This window comes from Macaca fascicularis, chromosome 5 (genome assembly GCF_037993035.2).
Source record: "Macaca fascicularis isolate 582-1 chromosome 5, T2T-MFA8v1.1".
NCBI lineage: Eukaryota > Metazoa > Chordata > Mammalia > Primates > Cercopithecidae > Macaca > Macaca fascicularis.
In genome coordinates, this window is record NC_088379.1 from 65,330,945 (window position 1) to 65,349,943 (window position 18,999).

An 18,999-nucleotide genomic window follows, 5' to 3' on the forward strand; every position below is an offset into this window, starting at 1 on the left:
TGACAGTAATAATGTTAAAATAAACCTATTATTGTTCAATTTATTGGAATATACAGTATAGCCTGGTTAATGTTATTAAACTAATGAATAAAGATAACACTTAACATTTTGGGGAACATTTTAAGTCTCTTTTTTTTTTCAAGTAGTCTTTGAAAAACACCTCAAAGATTAATCAATTTCATGTTAGGAGATCAAGTTTCAGTCATCTGAACCAACTTTTCCTAGCACATGAACCAAATTTATTTACCCATACTCCATTTCTTTACAAATAGACACTCCCCTAAAATATAAAATATACTGATAAAATAAGAATCAAATTCAAAAAAAAACACAAGTGCAATACATTGTACATATTGTTTAAGATACTCGCTCTGATGGAGCTGCAAATTTGGCTTTGAACTTGCTGATAGCAAGAATAACAAGGAAAACTTAGGAAGTTTCACAATTCTCATTATTTAAAAGAAAGAAACAAATCAAGAGAGAATTTTTCCTGCCACTAAGTTGGAAAAATTTCTCATATGGAGATGACACTGAGCAATGCATTAAATAATATCAGCAATATTTTTACCAACAAATAGAAGAGAATTTTATAAACTTTCTTATGATAATCAAAGAAGCCTGAGAATAAAACTTTGAAGTTAAAGTTGGTGACAGATTTTTAAAGGAGATATATTTTTTTGGTCAGGTGCATATAATTCCAGTGGTCTAGCTTGATCCAAAGGCAGAATTCAAAATACTTAAAAAAGGATACAATGTTCCTTAGATAAACTTTCTTAAATATTACTTCTCTCAGAAGAACTTTTTAGAACAGAAAGGAGATGATATGAGTTTCTATTCCTGGCAAGGGCCTGAAGAATTTGTATTATATGTTGCTGATGGAAGGAAGATTGACTCACTTTATTATAACAAAGAAGCAATTGATAGAATCTCTACTTTATCAAAACTGAGAAGCCAGATGAAATTTTACATTAAAGAAAAATGTCCCATGAAATTATAATTTTAGATTAGTGCATTTTCATTCCTCCATAGATTTGCTGTGGCTTATAGTGTTATGTTTTATTGTTTGGTTACTCATGTAATGTGTCTCAACAAGAGCATAAACACAAAATAGTTATATTTTGTATTCTTGTCAAGGCTTCCATTCATGATTGTCAAATCTTGTTCTCATGTCCTTTAATGAAACCCTAGCACGTCTTCTAACTTTCTACCAGTTTCAGTTATTTGAAGTTTATTTGTCCAATTTAAAACTTGGATTGTGAAACTGACATAAATATGATTACCTTTCTTTCCCCTCAACACAAACTGTGAGGCTGTCTGTTTGGAGTAGAGAAGTTGGAAGGAGGTCTGACTCTGAGACAACCATCCTCACTCCCCGCTGCTGAGCTACTCTAGTTTTGGGGTCAAAGAGAGAAGACAAGGGTAGTAGAGATCTTACATAATCAGTTATATGTCTGTATGAGAAAGTGTCCTAGGTTTTTCTCTGGTTCAATCCAGTTTTGTCTATTGCTAACAGATGGTGGTATTGAGAAATCTGTGCTGGTGGTGTGCTTGGTTTTCTATAGACACTTCATCTTTGCTTTGCCCTCTCACTCTTTGAGGAATCCCTCAATGAAAAGCCTGGACCCTGACACTAGACCATGCCCCTAACTGCTTCCCCAGGTGGAGTGTCTCCTCACTACCAGTTATTCTGCTCCCTTCCTTACCACCATGCTGCTTTGCATTGGACCACAATAACCTCTGACACCATCTTCTAAATGCTCCAAGGGCCACAGAAGACCAGGATGGGGATAAAGGAGGGAATTTAACCCCTATCAGGAACAAACTCTAAACCACAGTTCCTTCTAACTCTGTTACCATAAGCTACTGCAGCAATTTCCTCTCCTTCAGAAATCTTAAGACTAACAGCTGTTTTGGATTCACGGGTGGCTCCTAACCTTCAGATACCAAATACACAACTCCACGGAGACATTCGCCCCTGCTCTGCCATAGTAGCTCTAGATGGGCCGGTGTGTTTAGTAAATTACCATCCAGCCAGATGAGAAATGAATTGCTAATCTTCCTTCCCACAAACTCGCACACAATCTCTGATGGACTAACATTACTTGGCTTCAGAAAGAAAAAAATAATAATCCTTCTGTTCCACTTGGGAAGAGGAGTAACCTTTCCCTGTGAGCACTGTCTGCTGTCTTGCACTGATTCACTCTCTAGTTATTCTCTTTATGCATATTCAGAGCTGGGTGCTAGTTGCTGGTAGGAGAGCATTTTTTTTCACCTCGTAGCATACCATTTGGTAGATGGGGACAGTGTCTGGCCTCAATATTTGGCATCTATTTCGAGTTTCTCATAGAAAAGGGGTTGCTTAGCTCGTCTTATTTTCAATTATGGGCAACAAAAAAAGTCCCACTCAACATCTTATAATCTTGTTTACAGATGTCTCATCATTTTGGTTGAGTCATTAAATGTGTCTATTATTAATCCAAAATTATTTGACTACTTCTACCTCAGCTTCAAATACTAGATCTTACTTCATGCCATGATGGGCCTTCTGTTTACTCTTGAACCCCTGAATTCAGTTCTGCCTCCTGGCCTTTATTCTGCTGTTCCCACTTTCTAGAATTCTTTTCCTGTTAATTTTCCCAGCATTCACTCTCATTTCATTCATATCACTGCTCAAATATCACCTCCTCAAAAGAGTATAAATCCCCCCCATCTATAGCAGCTTGCCCATTATTATTCCTTATTAGTCTCTATCCCTTTAGCCTGCTTTTTCTTCAAAGTAGGTATTAATGCTTAACATATGTATATATGTGTATGCTGCTCTTGTTTATTGCCAGTTTACTTCATTCAGATGAAAGTCCCTTAAAACTGAGAAATTCATCTTGTCCTCCTTGGCTGTATCCCTAGAATCTAGAATTTAGGCTCTCAAAAATACTTGATTGAATGAATGAATTATTTATTAAGCATTTCTTCGTATGTGATCTTTTTATGTCACAGTGGGAGACTTCTGATGTCATTGGATAGCAGGTCCCTCACTCACGTAAAAATGATGATAGGTAACACTCTATGGAGTGTTTGCCTGTGCCATACTTTTTTTTAAGCACTTCACATATATTTATTGACTTAATCCCCACAACATCTTATAAACATTATTGTTATCACCATTTTAAAAATAAGAGAAATGAGATACAAGGACTTATATATCTTAACCTAAGTCTCATACTAGTAGGTGGCTAAGCTGAGATTTGAACACAGTCAATCTAGTTCTAGTTCATAGGCTGGACTGTTTACTGCCGTATTCTAATATTTTATCTCTAACTTCTAGACTGGTGCTCTTCAAGTCTTAAAGTATTTTTGATAAGTCACTCAACTTAAAACTTAAAAGGCCACCATTTTTTAATCTGTAAGGCTAACCAGAAAAAGAATATATGTAAATTATCTAAACTGTCTGGGAAGAGACATTCACTGTTCGACATCTAATGAAAGATACAAAGTCTTACTTGCACTTGCTTGCTTGCTTTTTTGGGGGGGGCCGGGGGTGTGGAGTCTTGCTCTGTCACCCAGGCTGGAGTGCATTGGCACAGTGCAGTGGCACAATCTCAGCTCACTGCTACCTCCACCTCCTGAGTTCAAGCAATTCTCCTGCCTCAGCCTCCCAAGTAATTGGGATTGCTGGTGCATGCCAACACACCCAATTGTATGTATTTTTAGTAGACTTGGGTTTCACCATGTTGACCAGGCTGGTCTCGAACTCCTGACCTCAAGTGATCCACCTGCCTCGGCCTCCCAAAGTGCTGAGATTACAGGCATAAGCCACTGCACTCAGCCTTACTTGCTTTCTTTTTCAAATGTATTTACCTATAGTTTTATGTAACACCTCATTCTTAAAAAGACAGATGGAAGTGAATCTTTAAAAATATTAATGATTTAATGCATGATAGCAAAAAAAGATATTTTTCTAATACTAGAAGTGTCCAAATTAAATGAAGTTAATTGAACTTGAACTGCAGAACCTTGGCATGTTTATTTAAATATGATTGGTTTTGACACATATGTTACCTTGTTTGGAAGTCATCAAATGATTTTGGTTACAATAAAGAGAAAAGCTAACTTAGAATGTATTTCCTCCTAAGAAAGAAACTTTGTTCTTATTCATCTTTAATTCCTCATACGATCTAGCACAATGCCTAGTACGGCAGAGGCACTACAAAGTAGTTGCAGCATTAACAGAAATATTACTTTAAAATATGTTGTTCTGCCTGTTTAAAACCGGACCTAAGTGAACACCTTTTGGCTTCCTCTAAGATCACAAACAAAACTATTTTAACCCTGGAAGCCACAATTTCCTGTTCAACACCTAGTTTACTACAGTCATAAGTTTTCTTGCCTATTCGTGACTCTTATTTTGTTTGGGCCTAAAAATATACAAGAAATAATAAGACCTGCCCTATGTGTGGAATATCTGGAAGTATGAGACACAAATTATTAAAAGTAGAACTCTTAAACAGGCTGTTAGAATGGACATGCTGTTTCCTTATCATCTAAAAAGCCTTAAGGGAGAATATCCCTTAAGGCTTAAGGCTTTAAGAATCACCTTATTTAATGTTTTCATGCCTAAAAAGAAGAAAAGAAATGGCTGAAGTTGGAAAAGAAAAGAAATCCAAACAAAGACAATCTTTTGCTTAAATAACTTCACGTGCAGGAAAAACACGTCCATGGGAGGGCATCAAAAAGGTCAGCACAGGCCTTTCCTCACCTGTTTTCCCATTCTTTTCCATTCCTCATCCCTTAAGAACTGTGTGTCCTCTATCCCCACCTTAGAGGACTGCAATAATGGTTGGGTGAGTCTCTTTCTCTCTCTTTTTTTTTTTTTTTTAATTATACTTTAAGTTCTAGGGTACATGCGCACAATGTGCAGGTTTGTTACCTATGTATACATGTGCCATGTTGGTGTGCTGCACCCATTAACTCGTCATTTACACTAGGTATATCTCCTAATGCTATCCCTTCTGCCACCTCACGACAGGCCCAGGTGTGTTATGTTCCCCACTCCGTGTCCAAGTGTTCTCATTATTCAATTCCCACCTATGAGTGAGAACATGTGGTGTTTGGTTTTCTGTCCTTGTGATAGTGTGCTCAGAATGATGGTTTCCAACTTCATTCATGTCCACACAAAGGACCTAAACTTATCCTTGTTTATGGCTGCATAGTATATGTGCCACATTTTCTTAATCCAGTCTATCATTGATGGACATTTGGGTGGGTTCCAAGTCTTTGCTATTGTGAATAGTGACACAAGAAACATACGTGTGCATGTGTCTTTATAGCAGCATGATTTATACTCCTTTGGGTATATACCCAGTAATGGGATTGCTGGGTCAAATGGTATTTCTACTTCTAGGTCCTTGAGGAATCGCCACACTGTCTTCCACAATGGTTGAACTAGTTTACACTCCCACCAACAGTGTAAAAGCGTTTGTATTTCTCCACATCCTCTCCAGCACCTATTGTTTCCTGACTTTTTAATGATTGCCATTCTAACTGGTGTGAGATGGTCTCATTGTGGTTTTGATTTGCATTTCTCTGATGGCCAATGATGATGAGCACTTTTTAATGTGTCTGTTGGCTGCATAAATGTCTTTTTTTGAGAAGTGTCTGTTCATATCTTTTGCCCACTTTTTGATGGGGTTGTTTGATTTTTTTCTTGTAAGTTTGTTTAAGTTCTTTGTAGATTCTGGATATTAGCCCTATGTCAGATGAATAGATTGTAAAAATTTTCTCCCATTCTGTAGGTTGCCTGTTCACTCTGATGGTAGTTTCTTTTGCTGTAAGAAGCCCTTTAGTTTAATTAGATCCCATTTGTCAATTTTGGCTTTTGTTGCCATTGTAATCCCAGCGCGAGGATTTGGGAGGCCAAGGCGGGCAGATCACAACGTCAGGAGAGGGGGAGACCATCCTGGCTAACACTGTGAAACCCCGTCTCTACTAAAAATACAAAAAAAATTAGCCGGGTGTGGTGCTGGGCACCTGTCCTCCCAGCTATTCGGGAGGCTGAGGGGCTGAGGCAGGAGAATGGTGTGAACCCGGGAGGTGGAGCTTGCAGTGAACTGAGATCGCGCCACTGCACTCCAGCCTGGGCGACAGAGCCAGACTCTGTCTCAAAAAAAAAAAAAAAGAAGAAGAAGAAGAAAAAGAAAAAGCGTAAGAAAAAAGTAGAAAAGAAAAAAGAAAACAAAGAACTAAGGGAAGAGAGAAAAGGAAGCAATGACTCCGCCTGGCAGAACACTTCTTTTCTGTGAAGGAAACATAGTTATTTTCTAAACTACACTCCCAAGTAATCAAACTCTTCATGCTTGTCCCCTCTAGATGCATCACTGTAAGCTCCCATACTGAGTGCTGTTTTTGACAATCCCTTTATTTCTAAGAAACTATCCTTCATCGTTAAGCAAGAGTAACTTTTCATTCAAATATAGAAAATTACCACCACTTACTTTTCCCTCTTATTGTTATACTGCGTCTCATTCCTGGAAGACTTCCCTCATCCACTTAAGAGACTGCTTTGTGCTTTATAGAATGCAGTACTTCATCCAATGTAGCACTTATTTGCCCATTTTATAATTGCCTAAATATTTTTTTTGTTCCTGATGTCTTTAGTCTTCTTAAAAGCTGAGATTTTATCTTTTTAACCACAGTATCCCCAAGGGCTAGCTAAGTGCCAGAAACATGGTTGGTACTCAATAAAGATTTAGTAAATGAATGAGTACCTTGATATTTTTGACTTACGGGTCTAAGATCCTCTTGCAGCGTACTGGGCCAGGCCTGGCCAGGACATGAGTCTACAGCACTGGAAAGTGAGTATTAGTCCGAAGATAGGGTATACAGGCTGAGGAAGTCTAAAATGGAAAAAGCCAGAGGACTGAATTCAAAGCAAAGTCCTCAAAGAGAACGAAGTTTGAAAGTCAAGGAAATATGGTCAAAGGTCAAAAGAGGAGTCTTGAAAGGGAAGAAAACTGTAATCTATGACTCTTAAATTGAGGACCTTGTGTTCACGGGGGTATTTGTCAGGATGCCTCAGAGGACAAGAAGCCATAAGACCAACATGGACCATCTTCCAACAGTGTCAAGTTTATTCAATGGTGAGTAATTTGAAATATTTTATTTCTATTAAACATTGGTAGATAGAGTAAAACAAAAAAAAAAAATTACAGACTTTAAAAATAAAAATGAGATTTCAAAATAATTATGCTTTTAGTGAGCCACTTTGTTTCATACACACAAGCTCCTAGAGTTTTGTGCTTTTCTCCTGATGTTGGGGTACTGTAGTACAAATTTTTGAGATGCATATGTAGGATAAGAAACTGAGAAAACCAAATTTGCAAAAAAATACTTGGGGTATAATTTAAGAGAGATCTTGGGCAATTGACAGGAAAAAGATTGGGCTATCCTTAGCTAAACTTTACTGCTTTGTTTTAAGGTATATTCTATAGACAAGAGAAAATGTTAAACATATCTTATTTTTTAACTAACATCAACGTTTTTTTCTTATTACAAACAATGCATAAAACAAGATTTTCCACAAGTTGATAATTGTTGAAGTTGGGTGATGGATACTTAAGGTTTCATTATATTACTATTTTTGTTTTTGGGTTTATTTGAAATTTTCCATACTAAAAGGTTAAAGAGACAAAAAGCAATGTATGCTTATTTACAGAAGAATATTATATACATGTGAATGAAAGGAAGAAAATTAAAAAGAAATTTAATTCATTGTCCAGATACTATCATATGACAATATTAATTTTCTAGAATATCCATAGAGAGAGATTAGAGATTTTTTTCACTGTGTGCAAATCCCCAAGTGCATTCCACTCTATTATCCATGAAATGGCAGTACTCTGATTTTAGAAATTACTTTTAACTCAATGTGTGAGCCTGACTGGTCTAAAGATAATCACATTCTTTCCTCCAGCTATCAGTTTATAAGTCAGCAGTTCTAACCAATGATAAATGAAGAGATGGTGGCTACAGACTTCTAAAAATTTCCTGTTTGGTCTTTACAGAAAGCAAGCCATTCTCTCTTTCTTCAGCATACGAATGAGAAAGCAAGTAGTAATATCCAATTGCACCTGGAATCTATATTACAATTATTTGGGGAACCAGCTGCCTGGGAGGCAGAGGTTGCGGTGAGCCGAGATTGCACCATTGCACTCCAGCCTGGGTAACAAGAACGAAACTCCGTCTCAAAAAAAAAAAAAGAAAGAAAGAAAGAAAGAAAAGAAAACACAATCATTGCATCTAAGTCTGGGATCTGAACACAAGATAACACTTCATTTTTGTGAACCCATAGAAAGTCTTACATAATATTGTCTTCCTTTGCATTGCTAATTCAGGAAAAGTTTACTACAAACTAATACCAGAACAATTTGCCACCTCCTGGAGGATGCTCGCTGAGTTCCAGGCAAAGGTAGGGCTCAGTAGCAAGAAATGTTGTTATTGTTTTCCTGGCATTATCAAGTATCACTCAGATGAATCAGAAAGTAATGATGCACAGAGAAACTCTGGCTATTAGATGGAAAGACAGGTTTTTAAAATGACTCATTTAGGGATTTTTAAGTGTAATGTGTCTTGTTAACCAATTCATCTTAGCTGAAATCTTCTCAAAAAAGGATACAATATTACTAGATTAAGATTAGGGTTATCTAAGGAGAATAGGGAATAATTTTCTTTATTCTTTCTCTCTCTTTTTTTTTTTTAATTGTTGTTGTTGTTGAGACGGAGTTTTGCTCTCGTCACCCAGGCTGGAGTGCAATGGCGCAATCACAGCTTATGGTAACCCCTGCCTCCCAGGTTCAAGCGATTCTCCTGCCTCAGCCGCCCGAGTCAGTGGGATTACAGGTGCCTGCCACCACATCCAGTAATTTTTTTGTATTTTTAGTAGAGACAGGGTTTCACCATGTTGGTCAGGCTTGTCTCAAACACCTGACCTCAGGTGATCCTCCCGCCTTCCGCCTCCCAAAGTGCTGGGATTGGAGGTGTGAGCCACTGTGCCTGGCCAGATAATAATTTTCTTTCTTTTTTTTTTTTTCTTTATTTGAGATGGAGTCTCACTCTGTCGTCCAGGCTGGAGTACAGTGGTGCAATCTTGGCTCACTGCAACCTCTGCCTCCCGGGTTCAAGTGATTCTCCTGCCTTAGCCTCCCAAGTAGCTGGTATTACAGGCACGTGCTGCCACACCTGGCTAATTTTTTGGATTTTTTAGTAAGACGGGGTTTCACCGTGTTAGCCAGGATGCTCTCAATCTCCTGACCTTGTGATCCTCCCGCCTTAGCCTCCCAAAGTGCTGGGATTACAGGTGTGAGTCACCGCACCCAGCCAATAATTTTCTTTTTAACTGTAACATCTCTATCTGTTATTGAGGAGCCCAAATATGGGCAGAGAAAATGTAAAAAATGTTAGTAGTTCATATGCATATAGTCACTTAAGTAAATAACCATATAAAATACCATATTTTGACAAAAAGAACCATGATTATGTCATAAATATCACAAGTATCAGTGTTCTACTAAACCTAACTCTATCTGTATTATTTCCCTGCTTGTTTGCCTCTTCTTAAGGTGAATGCTTTGTCAAAATTGTGAAAATCATATTATTTTGGATTTCATGCACAGGCAAACCAATTTATGTCCTATTACACTCCTTTGTCATAATGGCATAATTCTGCTGAATTGGTAAAAGTCCTAATGCAGATTATTTTATGAATAGAAAATTAAAAGAAAAATTATTGGCATAAAACAGAACCACAGTGGACGCTCACTACAATCTACCCTTCAATTTTACCTAGCACATACTCAAAGACATGCTTACATTCCAAAAATGCCCCTGCCGGTCATAATCTACATGCCGTCAAAAACACCCACCTCCTCTCCAATGGAAAATTACATAAAATCATATCTACTAGACCTTCTCAGGTAGTGTCCGGAGATCAGTGCTCAAGTCCAAGATTTCTGTGAGATGTATAACCTCCTTCAGTGTAATTGAGTGAGGCGTTAATGTCAAGTTCCCAAAAACTGCAATCTTCAGCTGGATGATGAATTTCACTGCTGTATCCATCAGGGTCCCAAGCAAAAGTAGAAAGTACAACTAAAAAGAAAAATTTTTGTTTCTATGTTTAAATTTTTATTGAAACCTTGAGCAAACAGCTGAGAACAACACTGATGCACTTTCTGCTCTTGTGAAACTTACATTCTGTGAGAGGAAGGGAGAATTCAAACTAATCATTTAATTAATCGTAAAAATTAATCAAGAATTTAAGGAAGCTACAAAAGCTTATACTTGGAGACCTGATTTGGTCAGGGAGGAGAAAATTCACTTTTCTATGTAAAGAGTAGATTTCAAGAAGGAAATTAAGTGTGGACGTAGAGAAATTCTGATTTATAACTCAAGAACCCAGGGTTTTGTAGTAGCTGAGCTATTGTCCCTAGGCCAACAGTTACTAAAGGAGGGAGGGTCCCATAAAGCCATTTGGCCTGAAATGAGCAGTGACCTTCAGCTGAGGGACACAGGAAGGGAGGCTTAAGATAAGTACCCTTATCCTAGCCTCCCACCCCTCTTTTTTTTTTTTTTTTTTTTGAGATGGAGTCTTGTTCTGTCACCCAGGCTGAAGTACAGTGGCCTGATCTCGGCTCACTGCAAGCTCCACCTCCCTGGTTCACGCCATTCTCCTGCCTCAGCCTCCCAAGCAGCTGGGACTACAGGTGCCCGCCACCATGCCTGGCTAATTTTTTTTGTATTTTTAGTAGAGACAGGGTTTCATCGTGTTGGCCAGGATGGTCTCCATCTCCTGACCTCATGATCCGCCTGCCTCGGCCTCCCAAAGTGCTGGGATTACAGGCTTGAACCACTGTGCCCGGCCCCACTTCCTTCTTATCTACTGCTGTGCCTCCCCATTGGCTTAACCCAACTGGAAGCCAGAGGAGGTAAAAATCATTTAAGGTTGTTCATGCAGGTCAGCCTCCCAGGATAGCATTGTAGGTAGAGGAAGGTGGAGCATGGAAAAGGATTCAGAGGGGCAAATAAAAGGCGCATGACAGACATAATTACCATAATAAAATATCTCATTTAGGGAAAAGAAAGAGGCTTGGGAATAATCATTTGTTAGGAGCAGGCAGTATAAAATGTTCTTGACTTGCTTCCTTGGAAATAGAGGAAGTGTCTTTGCTGTTTTGTTTTGTTTTGTTTAGACAAGGTGGCACTCTACTGCCAAGGCTGAAGTGCAGTGGCACAACCTCAGGTCACTGCACCCTCAACCTCCTAGGATCAAGCGATCCTCCAGCTTCAGCCCCCAAGTAGCTAGGACTACAGGTGTGTGCCACCACACCCAGCTAATTTTCGTACTTTTTGTAGAGATGGGGTTTTGCCATGTTCACCAGTCTGGTCTCAAAGCACTGGACTCAAGTTATCCACCAGCTTTAACCTCCCAAAGTGCTAGCATTACAGTCATGAGCCAACACACCTGGCTCAGAAATGTCCTTTAAAAGCCAATCAGCACCTTGAGTTCTGTTCCCTGGAAAGATTTCTCTGATATTGGAGAGATTCTTCTTGAGTAGCTGTATTACCTTTGCAAGTCCAAATCATTCTTTATAGGTGGGGATACTTAGGCCTGAGGAATGCATTACAAGTTGAGTAATCTCTGTTCCTAGGTCTAGGCTTCCTTTTCCTAGAAAATTTAATTAATTTAAAACCTCTGCTTTCTTCAAGTCAATTTGAATTTGAAACTCTATTTGCTAATTACTAAAACAAAAAAATCTTTTGGAGTCATGCCCATTTAAGCTTTTGGTTTGCTAAAGAAAAAGATAGGCCATCTCTGCATCATTCCTGGCAGCTCTGCTTTTCCCTGTAACTCTAATGACCTTTGTTTAGACTCAGATGAGAAACAGTAGCTGAAGTATTGAATGAGGATGATGGAGGTCTTCCTTCTAAAGTTTGCCCTTTAAGCTGAATTTCAGGGAAATGTGATTTATGATAGGATATAGTATTCCTTTAGTCCAACTAGACAGCAGCTGTCAGAGATGCTTAAAAAGTGTTCCCAAATCTTTGGCTTCTCCTAGATGTCCACATTTTGTTTGCGAAGATCTCACTATTTCCTAACTGCTACAACGTCTTTAAAGTGTGACAAATAACTAAAAAAAACTGTGTTATCTCCTAACTTTCATGGATTTCAAATCTTGTTCTAGAAATAAAATGCTTTGCTTTACAAATGTATATGCTTGTCCTGTTTTTCTATATCTACTTTCTGGTGGACCTGCTTAGATGGAAATTTGTATCTCTCTTGAAAGACAGAAACTAGCATCTCTTAAATCTCATTAAAAATATCTTAGGCCAGGAGTGGTGGCTCACCCCTGTAATCATAGTACTTTGGGAGGCTGAGGCAGGCAGATCACCAGAGGTCAGGAATTAGAGATCAGTCTGGCTAACATGTGAATAGACACTACTAAATATACAAAATTAACTGGGCATGGTGGTGCACGCCTGTAATCCCAGTTACTCGGGAGGCTAAGGCAGGCAAATCACTTGAACCCAGGAGGTGGAGGTTGCAGTGAGCCAAAATCGAGCCACTGCACTCCAGCCTGGGAAACAGAGTGAGACTCGGTCTCAAAAAAAAAAAAATTTAATTCCATTTCTAAAATTCTAAAGAAGTAACACACTTGAACACCCTAATACTTTGCTACTATGGTCACAAGGTTTTTGGCGCCAGTATGAGAAATTGTTAACTCAATATTTTTTGTGTGGCTACCATATATCTCACACTCTCAGAGCTGCTGGAGAATAATTAATTGTACAATCAAGGCCTCTGCTCAATGGAGCTTTTATTTAGCTGAGTGGATCAATAGTTTGAGAACTGAGAAACAAGAAATGATGGTTTATAGCTACTCTTCACAGCATGTCAAGGACAGTCACCCTCACAGTCAGAGATTAAAGGATCCTCACTCTCCCAGTCATCTTAGCTGCTTCCATATTTTAGATTCAGTAGCTTATAAATCTCTCAATTTCTATATTTGTCAGTACTCCTTGGTTGAAATTATGGCAGAGTTGCCTGGGTAAGGAGTTCAAATTTTTCTAACATTTCAGATACTTATAACACAAACAAAATAGTTTTGCTTTTTAGCCTTCTTTCTCCTGGAACGTTATAGTTGTTCCTCCATTATTGGGTTAATTAATTCTCAAAGTGAACTTTGCAGCCTGAAATCAATTGGGATGGGCCTTAGGTATCTCAGCATTCTCCAACCCTGGGCCGAGTTCCTGGCCCAAGAGTGGCCATCTTCAAGTAACTCGAAAGGATCACTGTCCCTTCTCCTGCATTATCCCACTTCCTCCTACACACACACACTTACTTACATGTATTGAAAATTTTAATTCTACCTTGATTTCAGTCCCTAATGTCATATGTACTGGTATTCACTAGGTACTTTCTCCATGCAAGTGAGATTGCAGGCAAACGACTCTGACAGGCCAGTGCTCCCAAGACAGATATTCAGATGAGTATTGCCACAGTGGTACTACTCTGAGGGTACAGGCTGTGGTAATGGTAATAGAAAGGGTAGGGGAAACTGATTTAAAATATGTTTTTGAGAAAGAATCAAAAGAATAGGTTTGCAACCAACTGAAAGGTAGAAAATATCTTTCCCCACGGGTGTTGCTGTTTTTTTAAACATGTGTTTAGTTTTCTCTTTATCAAGAGTAAGGGAGATCTCTTAACTCAGTTTGAGATACACCAAGTTTGAGAGCTAATTCTATGTTCAGCATTAGTGCATACTTTCCTATAGACAATGAACAAAGTGAAACTGGACCTCAAGAAAAGTGCAAAATATGAGTTTTTAATTATATTCATAGAGTTTAGAGTGGAAGAGGTAAAATTATGATTACATATGAAGAGCATGTGAAAAAAGGTAAGATGCAGATCTAGGATGGAACTTAAATTTCTATAAACAGGGAAAATAAAAGAATACAGTGGTTTCTATCTTTTGCTGCAAGTAAGAATCACTTGGGGCACTTCTACAAATTCTACTTCCCAGATTGTACCACATACCAATGAAACTGTTATGTCTGAGGGTGGGAGCCAGTGAATTGTGGGCATACCAATGAATTGATATGTCTAAGGGTGGGAGCCAGGCATCAGTAATTCTTAAAGATCCCCAGATGATTTCAATGTGCGGCAATGAACTAATGGAAGACGACTGTGTATGAGTTGCTGATGTGGTTAAAAAAAAAAAAAAAAAAAAAAAAAACTAGCGAAGTATGTATGGTATGGAAGCCAGAAGAAAAGATTATAAAGGAGGACTTGGGGCATTATCAAAGGCCTTTAAAATGTGCGTTTTCTTTTATTCCACTTCTAAGAATTTAATAAAATTAATGTAAAACTTGCCTATAAGTATATTCATTCTAACATTGTTTTGAATAGTCCTACCCAAAATGTCCGAAAATGCAATAGAACTTCACTTCCTCATAAAAAATAATATGGATAAATTGATTTATGGTTATGGAAAGATCACCATGTGTTTTAAGAGGAAAGTAGATCAGAAACCTATTGAGAACAGTCTGATTTATTCATATAATTGCATGATATACAATATATACACATACTATATTTTTTTAAATCTAGAAGTATGTACATACAATAAAATGTTAACATTCCCTAGAGGTTGAGAGGATGTCTGTTTTAAATTATAATAAAGTAACACACATATAATTTTTAAAAGGAAAGAATGGTCAAATACTGGATTACCTCCCTGGATTGTTTTATTGATGTGCTAGATATTAAACCTTTGAAGGAAAGCAGTGGACCTCTTTTTTGCTGACCATTGTGTCCCCAACACCTGGCTCAAAAGTTGTTATATGCTAAGCATTTGGTATCACTATTAGTGAATAAATGAATCAAATTCCTAATGGATTTTCTGCTTCCCGTCTTATTCTCATCCAGTACATTATCCCACCTCTTGCTAGCATGTTCATTTCAAAATACCAGCTTCATCATGTCACTGTCTTGCTAAAAATCTTTCAATTACCACTTACCATTTCAGGATAAATTCTGGATTTTAGCATAATATCTAATACCTTGTCTGCCTATCTCTTCAGCCACATCCCTGGTAATGGTATACGTTGTACTCTGATCTGTTTTCTGTTTTATCAGGATATGAACACAAATATTTTTCCTTGATTCAGAAAATCCATTCTCTTTCTTGGTCAGACTGAACTATCCAGCTACCAGCACTTATCTTTCACCTTCTCTAGGAAGCTGTTCTCCTTTAGTCTAAATTAGGTGTCCTTCCTAATCTGAACTTTCCTTAGCCATTGCACGTATTATGTTTTATTGTATTATATATTATATTGTGTTGTATTATATTAGAGTTTTTAATACTGTTTTATTGATTTTTATTATTAAGAATTATATTTGTGCATGTTGACAATTTCAGAAAATATAGAAAAGAAGTCTGAAGAAAATAGCGTTAGCCAATCTGCCAATATCCCAAAATATTTCTTTTGTACAAATATTGTACAAACAAATGTGCATGTTTCAGTGCACATCCTCCTCCCTATGTGCATTTGTGCACCCTCTGCCCCCAGTGTATTTCCCATAATGAAGGCAGAGTGACTTTTTAAAACTATAGACTAATCATGCCATTCCTCTCCTTAAAGTTATTTTAAAATTCCTTATTGGCTTGAGAAAAAGATCTAATATCCTTATTATAATCTGTAAGGTCAGGAAAGATCCGGTTCCTACCTACCGTTCCACACTTACCGCATACCACCTCCACACCACTCCCTCCACACTACTATATTGAAGTTCCCACCTCTATGCATGCCAAGCTTTTCACTACTACAAAGGGAACTTTCTCCGTATTCTCCATTATACAGCATTGTCAGGTTTTAATTATACATCTGAAACACTTTGCTGTCTCTCTCTCTCTCTCTCTCTCTCTCTCTCTCTCTATATATATATATATATATATATATATATATCTTTAATAGGCATTTTGCCCAAAGTATAATATACTTAAAGACTTAAAACAGTCAATCAAATGATAGACATTTTCACTTTTCATTATTTTGAGATAATAAAGAAAAGGAACTAAACAAAATGCCTACTTGGATGTAGGCAATAGCTATGAGAATAGGTACAATGATACAAACGCTACTCAATAAAAACTCAAAAACATGCACAGAGTTAATATTTGATTTGCTGTGGATATTTAAGAACTGAAGGACACTTATGATTGCACAAAATGTAAAAGCAAATCAACAGAGCTAAACACAGTTAAACTCACTATGCCAAGTACCTTCAGTTAATATATATATATATATTTCAATAAGTCCACTCTACTAATAACTTAAGAAATAATATTTTTAAAAGAAGGCTGGGTGCGGTGGCTCACACCTAATCCCAGCACTTTGGGACACCAAGGCGGGTGGATCACCTGAGGTCAGGAGTTCAAGACCAGCCTGGCCAACATGGTGAAACCTCATCTCTAACAAAAAAAAAAAAAAACATTAGCCAAGCATGGTGGTGCATGCCTGTAGTCCCAGCTACTTGGGAGCCTGAGGCAGGAGAATCGCTTGAACCCAGGAGGTGGAGGTTGCAGTGAGCCGAGATCACGCCGTTGCTCTCCAGACTGGACAAGAGTGAAACTCCATCTCAAAACAAAAAGCAAAAAAAAACTTTGCCTCTCAGCACTGATATTTTGCCTGAAGAAAATAATATTTCCTCTAAATCTGAATATTTAGATAATAATAAAAATTAAAAGAGAAAATATTATCAAGCTATAAATAAATAACATAAAATCTAAATAAGGCCGGGCATGGTGGCTCATGCCTGTAATCTCAGCACTTTGGGAGGCCCAGGCAGGCAGATCACGAGGTCAAGAGATCGTGGTGGCCAACGTGGTGATACCCCGTCTCTACTAAAAATATAAAAATTAGCTGGGCATGGTGGCATGTGCCTGTAATCCCAGCTACTTGGGAGGCTAAGGTAGGATAATCACTTGAACCAGGGAGGCGGAGGTTGCAGTGAGTTGAGATCATGACGCTGCACTACAGTCTGGAGGACAAGAGTGAAGCTCCATCTCAAAAAATAAATAAATAAATAAATCTAAATGAATGATTCACCCATCTCTGTTCCATAATCAACACCAATAAGGTTAAAAGTCAATTGTTTTAATACTATCTCTCAACTACACCCTCTAAGTTTACCTTTATTTTTTCTCCATCATCATTTAATGAAGGATTATATCTTCAAACTGTGTTAAAGATACCTGTGATATATGCATGCTTATCTTGAGTGTATGATGTGTATGTGTATGTTTTGGATGAAAATGGACAGGGCAGGAAAAAAATGAAGACTGAAGTAAGTTTGTAAGGAGTACATGTAAATAGGAGAGGAAAATCTAGTTAATTTTTTGTTTGCTTTTTCGGATAATTTTATGTACAAATATTTGACCATATGACTAAGTACAAAACACACATATTAGTGAAAGAAAGATAGAAGGCAGACTTCTAATTTTAAAATGTTGAACATTTAATATAATCCCTCCTCTTATACTAAATTCATAAAAATTAAGGAAAATTTATTGTTTAAATAAATAAAAATATCTATGGTGAAAACTACAGAAATAATAATTAGTCTTTGAAAAATATGACCAGAAAGAAAGAGGTCACAGCCCATGATTCCCTCAGGAAAGTTCTAACTCAGGAGGTGAGACCAACAAGACAAATGCTCCATGCCTGGAAGGAATGAAATCCAGGAGAAGGAGGGGTACCCAAGATCCATTGGCAGGATGATTAGTTGGAGTCCCACAAAGGGAGAACCCAGACAGGTCAGTCCCTGAGTATCTCTCTCCTCTCCCTCCTATAAGACAAATAGCAATATCTATCTCCACAAAGGAAAGATGAATACAGCACTTATTGCAGAGAAATAGGGCAGTGTATTAGAGAGCTGCTGACACCAAAAGGAATGAGATGCACTTATACCGAGAGACCAGTCACCAAGTTACTCCACCACTCATAACACTCTTCAATAGAGTTAGACAGAATGTAGGGAAAAACTATTTCAGGAGGTAATAGCCTAAAATTTTCCAGAACTTCATAAAGACATGAAACTACACAATGGGTCAGTGAATGCCATGCAAAATTAAAACCACAGGTACAAGATGGTGAAATCTTAGAATAACAAGTATAAAAAGGAAATTCCTGACACTACTAGAGAGAAAAGAAAGATTCCTTACAGGAAAATAAGAACAAGATTGATATCAGACTTTTCATCAGCATACTACTTGCAATTAAACACTTGAGCAAAATATTGAGTTGGAAAATATATATATATACATACACACACATATATATATACACACACATATATATATATTTGAACCTAGAATTCTGTCCCTAGTCAAATTAGCAACTAAACAAAGCCACTTTCAGAGATAACAATAACTGAGAATTTGATGGTCTTGTTTCCCAGTTCTATATGAGTTTAGTTTAATATTAAATATTTAATTACACTTTAGCCATATTTCTGATATAATATATGGCAGATCTTACTCCTGGGTCTTCTGTCAATGGCCTACTATGTAAGAATATATTCATTATTTTCTCTGTTAGTAAGGAGATTCTTTCGAAGCTTCACTCAGTTGAAAGGGTAATATGCTTATTTTAGACCTACGTTCTTTGCCCCTTCTCTACCCTACAAAGAATAATCTCCTAGATTTTAGATTTACTTGAAGCCTCATGTGTCTGGCCTAATGCCCATCTCGAAAACCCATCTTTCCAAACAACATGGCAAGTCTGACAGTCTGACTCTGACTGAGTCATGGCCTCTCCCAATGTGGTTCATTCAAACACTACTTAAACCTTGGTTAGGGCAGTTTAAATTTTTAGTAGCATACAAGATTATATGTTCTTTTAGAATTTCAGGCTACAATGTGCCAATAAAAAATCATAAAGAATAAAAGC